This window comes from Mustelus asterias, chromosome 13 (assembly GCF_964213995.1).
Source record: "Mustelus asterias chromosome 13, sMusAst1.hap1.1, whole genome shotgun sequence".
In the NCBI taxonomy this organism is placed as follows: Eukaryota; Metazoa; Chordata; class Chondrichthyes; order Carcharhiniformes; family Triakidae; genus Mustelus; species Mustelus asterias.
The window spans coordinates 107,812,449-107,825,161 of NC_135813.1; the positions used below are offsets into that span (position 1 = coordinate 107,812,449).

General features: G+C 40.1%; 1 protein-coding gene across 1 annotated transcript in view; it reads right to left on the bottom strand.

Annotated features, from left to right (window-relative positions):
• Positions 1-12,713, bottom strand: part of morn3 (MORN repeat containing 3) — a 48,497-nt gene that overhangs the window by 20,634 nt on the left and 15,150 nt on the right. The window lies entirely within an intron of this gene.

Genomic DNA, 12,713 nt, shown 5'->3' on the forward strand with positions numbered 1-12,713 from the left:
TTACGCCAGTGGGAAAACAGGTCTGGGCAAACACGACATACAAAAGTCAGGACTACCTGAAAAAGGTTTGGAGCTGTCTTCGGAGTTCAGCTGGAGGCTGCCAGTAACCTTGGAACCTGGAACACCACAGCATTGGGTGGGGCAGGTAGCAGCTTTCAGGTGGATCTTCCAACTTCAGTGTTTTCGAGGAGATCATCTTTCAGTCAGTGTTCCTGGAGATCCCATCTTCTTTCTTCAGGAGGTCCATCTCCTTTCTTCAATTGATGTCATTGATGTCAGACCCCTTTGCAACCTAGCACCCAGGTATGATGGCAGAACACGTGCCATTAAGCCCGCCCTGCCATGGAAGATGCTGCAAAACCCCTTGATGCATAATTAATCATGCCAAGGATGGAAGACATAGGGTGGTTTCCCGTTGGCCTCCACAACGGGAAACACTTTCTGCCCCGCCATGGGATTTAGTCCCAGATGGGAGAATTCCACTTGTTTATTCTGTTTTTCTCTCCACAGATGGTGCCTGATCTGCTGAGTATTTTCAGCATTTTGTTTTTATTTCAGATTTCCATCATCTACAGTATTCAAGTTTTCAACTTCACAACCCTTGCTTAAGATGCATGCAACTTTGTTTTTTCTTCTTCTCTATTGCTTACGTAGTATTTTTTTAAAAACATAGAAAAGAACAGAAAGGAGGCCATTCAACCCATTGCAACTATGTCACCTGAAAAATAGCTATCCAGACTAATATCATTGTCCAGCTCCCAGGCTGTAATCCTGGGTTACTGCACATCTCTTTAACCTGTGCTTAATGTTCCCTCCACTCACATTGTCTGTTTCTTTAAGACCTGGTTGGTTGTAGAGATTCGCATTCTAATCAGTATTCTGTAACTTGATTTTGTGTCTCTGTGCCCTGTTTGAGAGCACATTTCCACTCCATCTGATGAAGGAGCAGCGCTCCGAAAGCTAATGGCATTTGCTACCAAATAAACCTGTTGGACTTTAACCTGGTGTTGTTAAAACTCTTACTGCGCATCCACATCCAAATATTTTTAAAATAAAAAAGGTGTTTCTGCCTCTATACTCCCCTTTGAATCATAGAGTTCCAGAGTTCTACCACTGTCTGGATGAAAAAGTTCTCAATTCTCTCCAACCGTTTAATAAATTAGTTTAAATTTATGTCCCCTGGTTGTGGACCTCTTCAGTAAGGAACTAGGTAGAGTCATCGAGGTATACAGCGCAGATAAAGGTCCTTCGGCCCATTGTGTCTGCGCCAGTCAAAGACAAACCACCTAACTATTCTAATCTATTCTAATACTTGTGAATGCTTTGGCATCACAAACGCACATCTAAATACTTATTAAATGTTGAGAAAGTGTCTACCTCCACCATCTTTTCAAGCAGCAAGTTCCAGACTCCCACCACCCTTTGGGTGAAAAAGTTTTTCCTCATATCCCCTCTAAACCTCTTGACCCTTACCTTAAATCTATGCCCCCTTGTCATTGATCCTTTCACCAATGGGAATAGTTTCTTCCTGTCTACTCATAATTTTATAAATCTCAATCTCATCCCCCCCACCCACTCCCCCCCCTCAGTCTCCTCTGTTCCAAGGAAAACAACTCCAGTCTATTCAAACTCTCTTTATAACTAAAATTAAAAGGTCCTTCCTTTCTATTCTGTCTGGATTTGTTATGATTTTATATCACTCAATAAATTTCCATTCAATCTCCTCTGTTCAAAAAAAACCCAATATGTTTTGCTCTAGCTCTGGTAGTGACTTGGCTTATATGTTTAAGATGGAAGAAGTACTTTTACGTATTTGTTCATCCCTGCCTCCTCAAAGTTATTTTCTCAGTTATTTATTCTTCACCTCCTACAGTATTTCTTTTTGAAGTTATTGGTATAGCACTGGTATCATGAGATTGCACTTGTGGTGAATTTCCAGTAATCAGCACCTATCCCTATGGCCTGATCCTGATTAACTTTACAATATGTGTCATCAAATAAGTCCCTCAAACACAGCTGTAACCCCACCACAAATATCAGTTCCTGCAAGAGTAAAAAAAAACCAAATCAGTGAGCCTAGTTAACGGGGATTTAAAAAAATTACTCATACTGTACAAATTACGAGGAAAAAATACTTTTATCTTTGCTTTCTTCCCCTACAGCTTGTGTTTTATGGTTGTTAATTTGTAAGTTGTCTGCCTGCCTATTATGTGACACCTTGGACATTGCTGTTTCACAGAGATATGGTGAGAAACACTCCTAAGATGCATTCCCCCCCCCCCGCCACACAAACTGTGAATTCTACCTACTGCCTATGTAATGTGAGTTGTTGTGGAGCATTTGGGGAATTGAATTTCTATATTAACAGCTTAAGAACTCAAAATTTAACCCTTTTTTAATACACAGGACTTGTTCACAGAAAACCCTCAGTACACAAACCTCATGTGAAATGTACAACTTGAGACCTATACCCAAGCTCCAGGTAGAAGGAAGCCGAGACATACAAGACAGTTTTTGCAGGTATTTCTGACATTATATATCCAGCTTTATTGAAATGTTTTGTCATCTTTATATTTGTAAATTTTGTCCATGTTGTTGGGAGGTGGGAGTTCTTCATTTATACCTGTCAATAAGGGTGGCGGGATGAAAATTGCAATAATGAGGAGTCTTACTGCTGGAAATCCACCTGTTGTAATGATTGTGCGGACTTCCCTTTAGGGCTCCTTTCAAAGCAGGCAAGGGCCTGATAAATAATTATAAAGTTTAATGTCAGCATGCACTACCACCACTTCTTCCTCAACTCACCCACAAACCATGGGAGGTACTGGTCAGGAGGAAGCAGTTTTCAGAAGTATTTAAAGGGATACTCACCTGTTCAGCCAAAATTCTGCAACTTTCTAGGAGCTTGTGTTAGATTTTTAAAAATATGTTCAAATGTTTTTAAAATGCTTATAGTGGCTGTACATTCTTCTGACCTCAATGTGCTTATTGTAACTCAGTTTTTCATTAATGGGAATCCTTCTGGTGATTCCAACTTTGGCTGAAGGAAGAAGAAAAGCAGCATCAGGTGGAAGGAACAAATAGAGTTACAGAGAAGTCAAATAGAAGGAGGCATTAGTGCTGGAATCCTTATTCTCTCAATAGAACACACAGGCACAGGACAACATACCAGCGCTTATCTGGTCAGCGCTGCATATGAAAACTGCACTTCTCTAAGGGTGTTATCTCAGAGTTGTGTCACCTCCTACAAATTCTGCAACCAAGTGCCAATAATAGCACTTAACTGCCTGTTGCACTTGAGCATTGGTGTCTTGAATGTCTTTGTTCCAGTTCCTTTGAGGTTGCCAACAGAAATATAAGTAAATGGATGAACAGTAAAGACAATATGGAAAGGTTTATGATCCTATTAGTAAGGGAAAATCAGTATAAAAATGAGACATCAGATTGGATTAGGAATTTAGAAAGATGAGAAAAATTTCAATGTTGAAAGAAGAACACCCCTAGTGAAACTCAGTCCCTACTGTCCATCAAAGCACTTCAAAGGGGTTTTGGAGCAGATGTGCCTTATGACAGAAAACAAAGGGATCCCTGGTAAAACTGACAGGTCCTATCTATAAGAGCACTTTAAATAGGTCATTTAACACCTGGAGCTTATGACATTAACAAGGGCCAATCACTAGAATCATAGAATCTAGAATGAGGTCATCCAGCCCTTTGAGTCTTCTCAGACTCTCCAAAAGACCATCTGCCCCAGGCCTCCCCGCACCCCCTCCCTCCCCCCATGTTCTATCCCTGTAACCTCACACACTTACCATAGCTAATCTATCTAACTGACATATCTTTGGACATTAAGGGGCAAATTTAGCAAGGCCAATCCACCTAACTTGCACATCTTTACACTGTGGGAGGAAACTGGAGTGCCCGGAGGAAATCCACGCAGACACAGGGAGAACTTGCAAACTGCACATAGACAATCACCCAAGGCCTGAACCAAACCCAGATCCCTGGCACTGTGAAGCAGCAGTGCTAACCACTGTGCCACCCTAATGTGGAATTGAGTGCTCTGTGATTTTGTGGCAGCAATCCAACTGCCTAAATTTACAGATGCTTCATAATGTTGTTCTAAAGTTTGCTCTAAAGAGTCTATTTGTTTATTCATGGAGTCTTATGAGCTATTCAATGGCTTCTAACTGTTACAATAGAGTTTGTGGGCGAAATTATATGAGAATGATTCTAAGTGTCTAACTAGCATGAAAATGGGAGAGTTGCAGATCTGTTTTTTGGGTGAGTTTTCACACCCAGTCTTATGGATTTAGACATTGAAAATTTGGGCTAGACTATTTCCAGCCGCTTCCGGCAGCCAGCTTACAGAGGGAGCTATTGCACATGCACAGATGTTTGTGTCTGCACATGCGCAACAGCAGTGGGCGCTATTGCGCATGTGCACAACTCTGATGCACATGCTCTCAGACTGAATGAGAGCTGTCAGGCCTTTGCTGCTGCAGGCAACCTGAACACAGGCACCACACAATTGTGGGGGCCCGCGGCTGATCGCGAGCCCTGCATTGCCCGAAATGCAGCCCCTGCCACCTGCTTACTGCCCAGACCAATTGCGCGCCCCCCAATGAGTGATCAATACTACGCACCAGATCTTCACAGACGTTGCATCATACACAGCCACTGTCATGTTACAGTAGCTGCTTGGCAGGCAGTCAGGCAGATTTAGTTATCTCTGGTGCACAGAAAGCATTCTTCTTTTAATATTGAATCCCTAACATTTGCACGCTCTGTCTACTTCAGCAGAGCTAAGATGTGAGCTTGCTCTCCAGCAAACTGTTTTCTGGGCTGTCCTTCCCATCTGCGCTTGTGCTCTGCAAATTCATATAACTGGTCATTTATATCATGCAAGGTGCCAAATTCTGCGTTGACAATCGAAGAACAACAGTAAAAGTCACTGAATCATTAGAAAAGTTCTCCTGAATGTTTGTGGCTGCAAGGCCTCAAAATGGGTAGAGACACGTAATAGCAAGAAAAAACAATGGCAGATGAATGACAGTTGTCACGGAAATAAGGAATTGTAATATTTTTGTTTTGGTAATATCATCGTCATATCTCTTATGTACTGCAAAACAGTCTGTTGGGCATGGTAAGTATGGTAATTGAAGTATGAGCCAGGGTGAATGCAAAAGTCTAAACCAACGGTCAGAAGTGGTTTTGATATGTCAATGAACCAAGAGGAACTTTAATAAAAATTTTACATAAGGCCATAACAGGAGTTGTTTTGAAGTGGGTTGTTTTAGTTCAAAGGAAGATATGTACAGGTTGTAAAAGATGCAAGTAAGTAAGGTAAAGATAGGGTAAGTTTACTTTTCAAAACTTAAGAGCTAAAGTAAAAATGGAGTTTAATCAATTCTGGGAAGAAAACACTTCTGAAGAGTCGAGTGGGATCATAGGGAGGGAATGCATTTAAGGAGTTACTGAAGCCCATGTGAGAGGGTAGCTGCTTAGATCTCCCAGAAGACAGCAGGGTAGCTAGCTAGTCAGATCTCCCAGAAGACAATGTGAACATGGCCAGACCTGGAGAACCAGTTCTTGTTAGTTTCAGAGGACACCCCAAGAGAAAAAGGGCACTGTGGGATAAAAATTACTGGAATTCTGCAGATTTAATAATTTATAACAATTGTTGCTCAACAGAGAAGGGGAAGGTTAGCTCTGAGGATAGTTTAAATTAAGATATTTTGGAACTGTTTTAAAGTATTGTTTAATGTGTGAAGCCATTCTTGTGTTAAAGTGTAATTTTGTTTATTTTTTCTTTATTTGTTAATAAATGTATAACATATTAATATAAAATCATCACAGTTCATCAGAGACATCATTTCCTGATTTCAGAACCTTTCCTCATAATACGCAAATTGTAAAATCCATTCTGGCAGCTGCTTCAAACTTCTCTTTTGGAATTTGGGAGCTCAGCATTTACCATCAGCCATGCCATAACAAAATGCAACGTACCACTATGAGTGAGTGTGTGCGTGCATGTGTGTGCGTGCATGTGTGTGCATGCACGTGTGAATGTATCCATGTGAGTGAGTTAAGTGTAAAGAGGAAAAGGAAATGAAAATATGCAAGCACCCTCCTCTGCACGGCTTCATTGCAATCATTTCTCTAATGTTGTTTGTCATTTCCCTGTCTATGATGTCAATGGCCACATCTTCTATTGGTGTCAAATGCAGATTAAAGACCTCCTGTTCTTCAAGTCACCCTTCGGTTATGAGCCAGCTTCTCCTGCAAGAAGAGTGAAAATGTCTTGTTAAAAGAGTTTGAAGATAAGTGAGGCAACTTACCATAGTTTGCATGCTGAGAGAAAGAAACATAATCTCTAAGCATATGGCATTAGTCACTGAGGGTTGTAGTAGTGATGATTGTGTGTGCGAATGCAGTCAGAAGATGTAGTGATTTGTGCAAATGTATGGGAAATGGGGATGAAATGGATTGCTGCTACTAGGTCAAAATATGACTTTGCAATTTAATTTCAAGAATAAAAATGTGGAATAGTCTTACTTGGTAGTTCTGGTAAGATTATTATTTTTCTTGCTACTGCAGCCAGAACCTAGTAATAATGCTATGGAAAAGACCTGCCCAGCCACTTCTCCCCACTGCAGTTGACTAATTTTCCATGACTCAGTCATTCTTCTGGCACTGCCTCTAAAAAAACCATCTGTCTTCTGAAGGAAAAAGGACTTCCTTCTTATTCCTTACTTACTCCAGGAGCATGTCCACACTTGGCTACTGATGAATCAGGGCCCTCTGGCCAATGTAATATTTTCTCATTTATGTGCTGACTGCCTTTAGAAAGTGCACCTATCCTTTAAGAACTATGGGTTTCCATTAAGTCGCAGCACACCCATTAGATTTCTGTCCCCAATATCAAGTTGTCCATAAACAATGTGGTTAGGACCAAAAGCTCCCCTGTTGCATTTAAATGAGGCTCGACAAACACAATTAGTTTGACCTCCCCCAGTCATTGAGCAGGCTTTGGTGGTTGCTCCATCAACTGCTGCCTGATCTGTGCCAGAAGTGAAACCAACCCTTTTATTTTTAGCTCTATGCAATAATTAAAGAAAGAAGATAGTCAAAAGCATTACTTTATTTTGATTGCTTAATTGTGTACCAGTTCTGGTTCCAGATTGCGGTTTTTGAGAAACACAACAGCCCAGATTTTGCAGTGGGAATGATGGCAAGACTATTAATTATATGCAATTAAATGCAAAAATCAAAACGTTGCTGTCCAATTTGCCATACTCCTCTGCGAGCTTCACTAGACTGATGTAGTAATTCCACTGCTACGTGAGTTAGCATTCAAGCACATGCAGGATGGGGATACTTACCTGCGAGGTAACCAGGAAACTTGAGGGTATTTCACTGAAGTGCAAATAATTATTTTTAAACGAACTGATAAGTTTTACTTATTGCCAAACAACCTGACCTTGAAGATTTACTTTTTATGACTGGGTAGTCCTATTCCTTTGGATCTTAATGTTGGAGATTTATTTTTTACTTTTGCTCTCTCTTATCCTTCTCGCTTTCTCAATTGATCTTTTTTTCTTTCCTCTATTTCTTTTTCTGTACATAATTTTATTTTGAATTAGCTATTGATTCTGTGTGCTTCAGCAAAAACGCTTCATGCATACTTGGTTGAAGAAAGACACTTTTTCTTACTATATTCATACCAGTTCCAGGTGTTACACCTGGAATTAGTTTAATGCGGAAAAGTGTGAGGTGATTCACTTTGGAAGGAGTAACAGGAATACAGAGTACTGGGCTGATGGTAAAATACTTGGTAGTGCGGATGAGCAGAGAGATCTCGGTGTCCATGTGCATAGATCCCTGAAAGTTGGCACCCAGGTTGATAGGGTTGTTAAGAAGGCGTACGGTGTGTTAGCTTTTATTGGTAGAGGGATTGAGTTTCGGAGCCAGGAGGTCATGTTGCAGCTGTACAAAACTCTGGTGCGGCCGCACTTGGAGTATTGCGTACAGTTCTGGTCACTGCATTATAGGAAGGATGTGGAAGCATTGGAAAGGGTGCAGAGGAGATTTACCAGGATGTTGTCTGGTATGGTGGGAAGGTCTTATGAGGAAAGGCTGAGGGACTTGAGGCTGTTTTCGTTAGAGAGAAGGTTAAGAGGTGACTTAATAGAGGCATACAAGATGATCAGAGGATTAGATAGGGTGGACAGTGAGAGCCTTTTTCCTCTGATGGTGATGGCTAGCACGAGAGGACATAGCTTTAAATTGAGGGGTGATAGATATAGGACAGATGTCAGAGGTAGGTTCTTTACTCAGAGAGTAGTAAGGGCGTGGAATGCCCTGCCTGCAATAGTAGTGGAATCGCCAACATTAAGGGCATTTAAATGGTCATTGGATAAACATATGGATGATATTGGAATAGTGTAGGTTAGATGGGCTTTAGATTGGTTTCACTGGTCGGCGCAACATCGAGGGCCGAAGGGCCTGTACTGCGCTGTAATGTTCCATGTTCTATGTTCTATAAAATCAGATTCCCGATGGCCACAAGTTGCTACTCCAAAACCTAAAAGGTCTGTAGGCAACTGGAAGCATAATGTAACACCCATTCGTTCACTGCTGATCACAAAATGCGGATTAATGGCCCAGATTTTACTGTAGCAGGGCATCCAACAGTATAACATATAACAGCCATTATTTAAACTTGCCCTGGCACATTCAGTGTTAATTTTTATTGCTTGGAAAGCTGCCATAAGTGTAAGATTTTAACAGAGAAAATAGGGCGCCTGGGACCGAATAAATAGAGAATGCAATTCTTCCTTAACCAATGATTGAATGATTAAGAAATGAACAATGGAGATGAATGTGTCATTTAGAGTGAATCAGGTATAGAAAGAGAAATAAAAAGGAAAAAAAGAATGGATTGAGAAAAAAGAGAAAGGAAGAGCAGCAATAAGAAAATGTGATTTTAAATTGAATTTTAAAGAGCAACAATTGATACTTTAAATAATGACACATAATTACTGCCTCTCCAGCACAGAAACCATTAAGTTTTGATATCCTTAAAGTATTTGCACTTGTGATAAGACTTGACCTTCTGTGGCATGTTTAATTCCTATCTACTGTGCAACTAAAACAATTTCATGCTATTCAATACATTTCAATGAAGCTGACAGGAAAAGATTATTTTCATGTAGCTAAAGGCAGAGTGGTGTAACTCTGACCATAAATTTTGGGTATTGCCATATATACCTGCTTTTGCCGCTTGTTTGAAGTTGCTGTGCTATTTACTCCTAAACAATGTTGCGTGTCATTTAGCCTCACCCTTATTTTGACAGCAATATCTGGGCCAATAATTTGATTGGGTGGTACTTTTAAGCACTTGTTCATTGCCGGGAGTTAACAATTAACGACGAATCGAAGCAGATTTAAGCACCCCTACCTTTGTAACTCGAGCTGCTTCATTTGAGACTTCATAAATATTTCATCATTTATGGGATGCTTGAGAAAATGATCCATTTTTCAGGAATTAGATTAAAATTTGTGTAAATGTTACAATCCATTAAAAAAACACTTGTCAAATTAGATGGATCATGAGATTCATCAACATCTGCAATAGATGATCTCAGCCCCGCAAAATAAACAATTCAAATCAATGAATTAAAGTCATCCTGAGAAATAAATTAAATCATAGAGCAAAATTCAACCCAAACTCTGCCTGTATCCCAAGGCCAAATACAAATATATGCCATTCCTAACTTGGTAACATTTTATTCCAAAGGCAAATCTAAAAGAGAACAGATCCCCAATAACAGTGGCAAGATGGGAAGCACCAAAGACAGCAACAATGTCATCGGGGAATGAAATAATGCAAGTGTAGAAATAATGTTAGTGGAAGCAGAAACATTATATCATGAGACAATTCGATGGTATGAAAGTGGAATGAAATGGAGAGTTATGGATTACTATAAAATGTCTAAGTATGTTATCTCCTACTTTATCTTCCATGCCTTTATTACCTCTAGTTGCAAATAATCTGAGCTCTCCTGACTAGCTTCCCACCTTACACCCTCTATAAACTTGAGCTCATCCAAAACTCTGCTGCTGCTCATATGCTAGTCCATATCAAGTCCCAATCACCCCATCATGATTGTTTGATGATCTACCTTAGCAATACTGCAATTTTAAAATTATCATTTTTTTAAATAAATCCCTCCTTAGAAACACCTCTCCCTAGACCTGTAAACTCCTCCAACCTTACAACCCTTCAGGATTTCTGCACTGGTTCTGCCTTCAACTGTATTGGCACAAAATATTTGAATTTCCTCCCTAAATCTCTCTACTCTTCTCTCTTTCTTTAAGACTTTCCTTAAAGCTACCTTTTCAACCAAACTTCTGTTTGCTTGTCCTAATATCTCCTTGTGTGGCTTGCTGTCAAATTTATTTGATAATGCTCCTGGAAAATGCCATGGAGATTTTACTATATTAAAGATACTACATAAATGCAAATTGTTGTGGTTATACTTGTACTGAAAATGAGTTTTTTATTAAAGATAAGAATTCCTGTAGCCACAAAGTCAGTAAAAATGAACAGTTCTGTCGTTTCTGTGACAACTGCCTGGAAGTAGATGCTGTTCATCCTACTACTAGAACTTGCCCTCATGTGGATAAACTAAAATAGGGGAAGGAAAAAAAATAACGGATATGCATTTATTTACAAATTTTTACAACCTCGGGGCATTCTAAAGAACTACTTTTGAATTGTAGTCACAGTTGTAAAGTAGGAAACTTTGCAGCCAATTTGCATACAACAAAAGGCAAAGTGATAATGACCAAGTAATCTATTTTAGCAATATTGGCTGAGGAATAAATATTGGCCAGGACATGAGGGAGAACGCCCCTTCTCCTCTTCAAATAGTGTTATGGGATCTCTTATGCCCATCTGATAAGGCAGATAGGGTCTCACTTTAGCAATTCATCCAAAGAATGGCACCTTCAACAGTGTAGCCCTCCCTATGTATTGTACTCGAGCCTAAGTTTTGTGCTCAAGACCCCAAAATGAGAATTTAACCCACAACCTTCTGTTTCAGAGATGAGAGTGCTACCACTGAGCCGATAACACCATGATCTATCTCAACATTAAGCATAAAGTTCACTTGCAAGATTTCAGTAACTAGAATGTTTCTATGATGTTTTGTGTTTCAAAGTCAAAAGAAATATCCATGGTAGAGGCTGATACATGGAAAGAACACAAGCCTCATAGACAGCAGTCAGTGTTTTTATACCAGGTAAACCTATTGGTAGAAGAGGTAACGAACATAGTCGATATGGGTAATCCAATAAATGTAGCTTACTTGAATTTGCAAAGATTGTCTACAACATTACTTTGTCAGAACTGTAAGGAAGTTGATGTTTGTGCAGTTCATAGCTAGATTGAATTAACTTGCTTAACAACAAAAGACAGACATAGCTATAAATAGAACAACTTTACTTGAAAAAGTAAAAGCAACCAGTTATAAAGTCATAGACTGGAATTTTTTCGGCACGTCCACCCCAGAATCGGGGTGGCCGAGGCTCACAGGATGGAATTCTCCGTTGGCCTCGGACAGGATCTTACGAGTCTTGGGCAGGCGAGGCGGTAAAATTCCGGTCATCGAGGTTTACAGCATGGAAACAGGCCCTTCGGCCCAACTTGTCCATGCGCCCAGTTTTTACCGCTAAGCTAGTCCCAATTGCCCACATTTGGCCCATATCCCTCTACACCCATCTTACCCATGTAACTGTCTAAATGCTTTTTAAAGACAAAATTGTACCGGCTTCTACTACTGCCTCTGGCAGTTCATTTCAGACACTCACCACGTTCTGAGTGAAAAAATTGCCCCTCTGGGCATCTCTCTGGACATCTCTGCAGAGAGATGTGTTCTGAGATCTTTGCTGTAAACACTATTTTTGAATGCTGTAATGGGATATCTGAAGTAGTATTATTAAATCTGTTAATGACAAAAAACTGTATATGCAGGTAATGAGTACAAATGAAATGCATCATCATCTTCAAACGGGCATGAATCAATTATCCAGACAGACTGATATGTGGCAGATGGATTTTATTGTGAAAAAATATACAATGTTGCATACAGGAATAACTTACAACAAAGAACTTTCTAATACTAAAGTGTCTTATTTTGAGGTTTACTGGCAGAAGCCAATAAAGAAAAATATTTGGGAATGACCAGTGATCCTATTGCTGGCCAATGTCCTCAGCTGTGTTCCTTCATTTCATGTATTTCTGCTCTTACCTTTCCCCTGCTCCCAGAATTATGATAGGATTCCCCTTGTACTCACCTTCCATCCTACCAGCCTTCACATTCAACAGATCATCCTCTGCCATTGCCAGTGTAATGCCACCACCTTCCTCTCCCCTTTCAACATACTGAAGGGACCATTCACTCCTCAATCACCTCCAGCACACCCTCCCCACACCATCTTTCCATGCAAACACAGGAGATGCATCCACATCCCATTACCACTCCTTATGGTTTTGCAACATCAACTCTAGCCATCTAATCTCTTATGCCTTCCACTCCATTACAGATATTCCCATTTGCTTCTTTTCCAACCCTCCAACTTTTCACTTGCCTAAGATCTATTATATCACTTAAGTTTTCCCAGTTCAGAAGAAAGGTCATCAACCT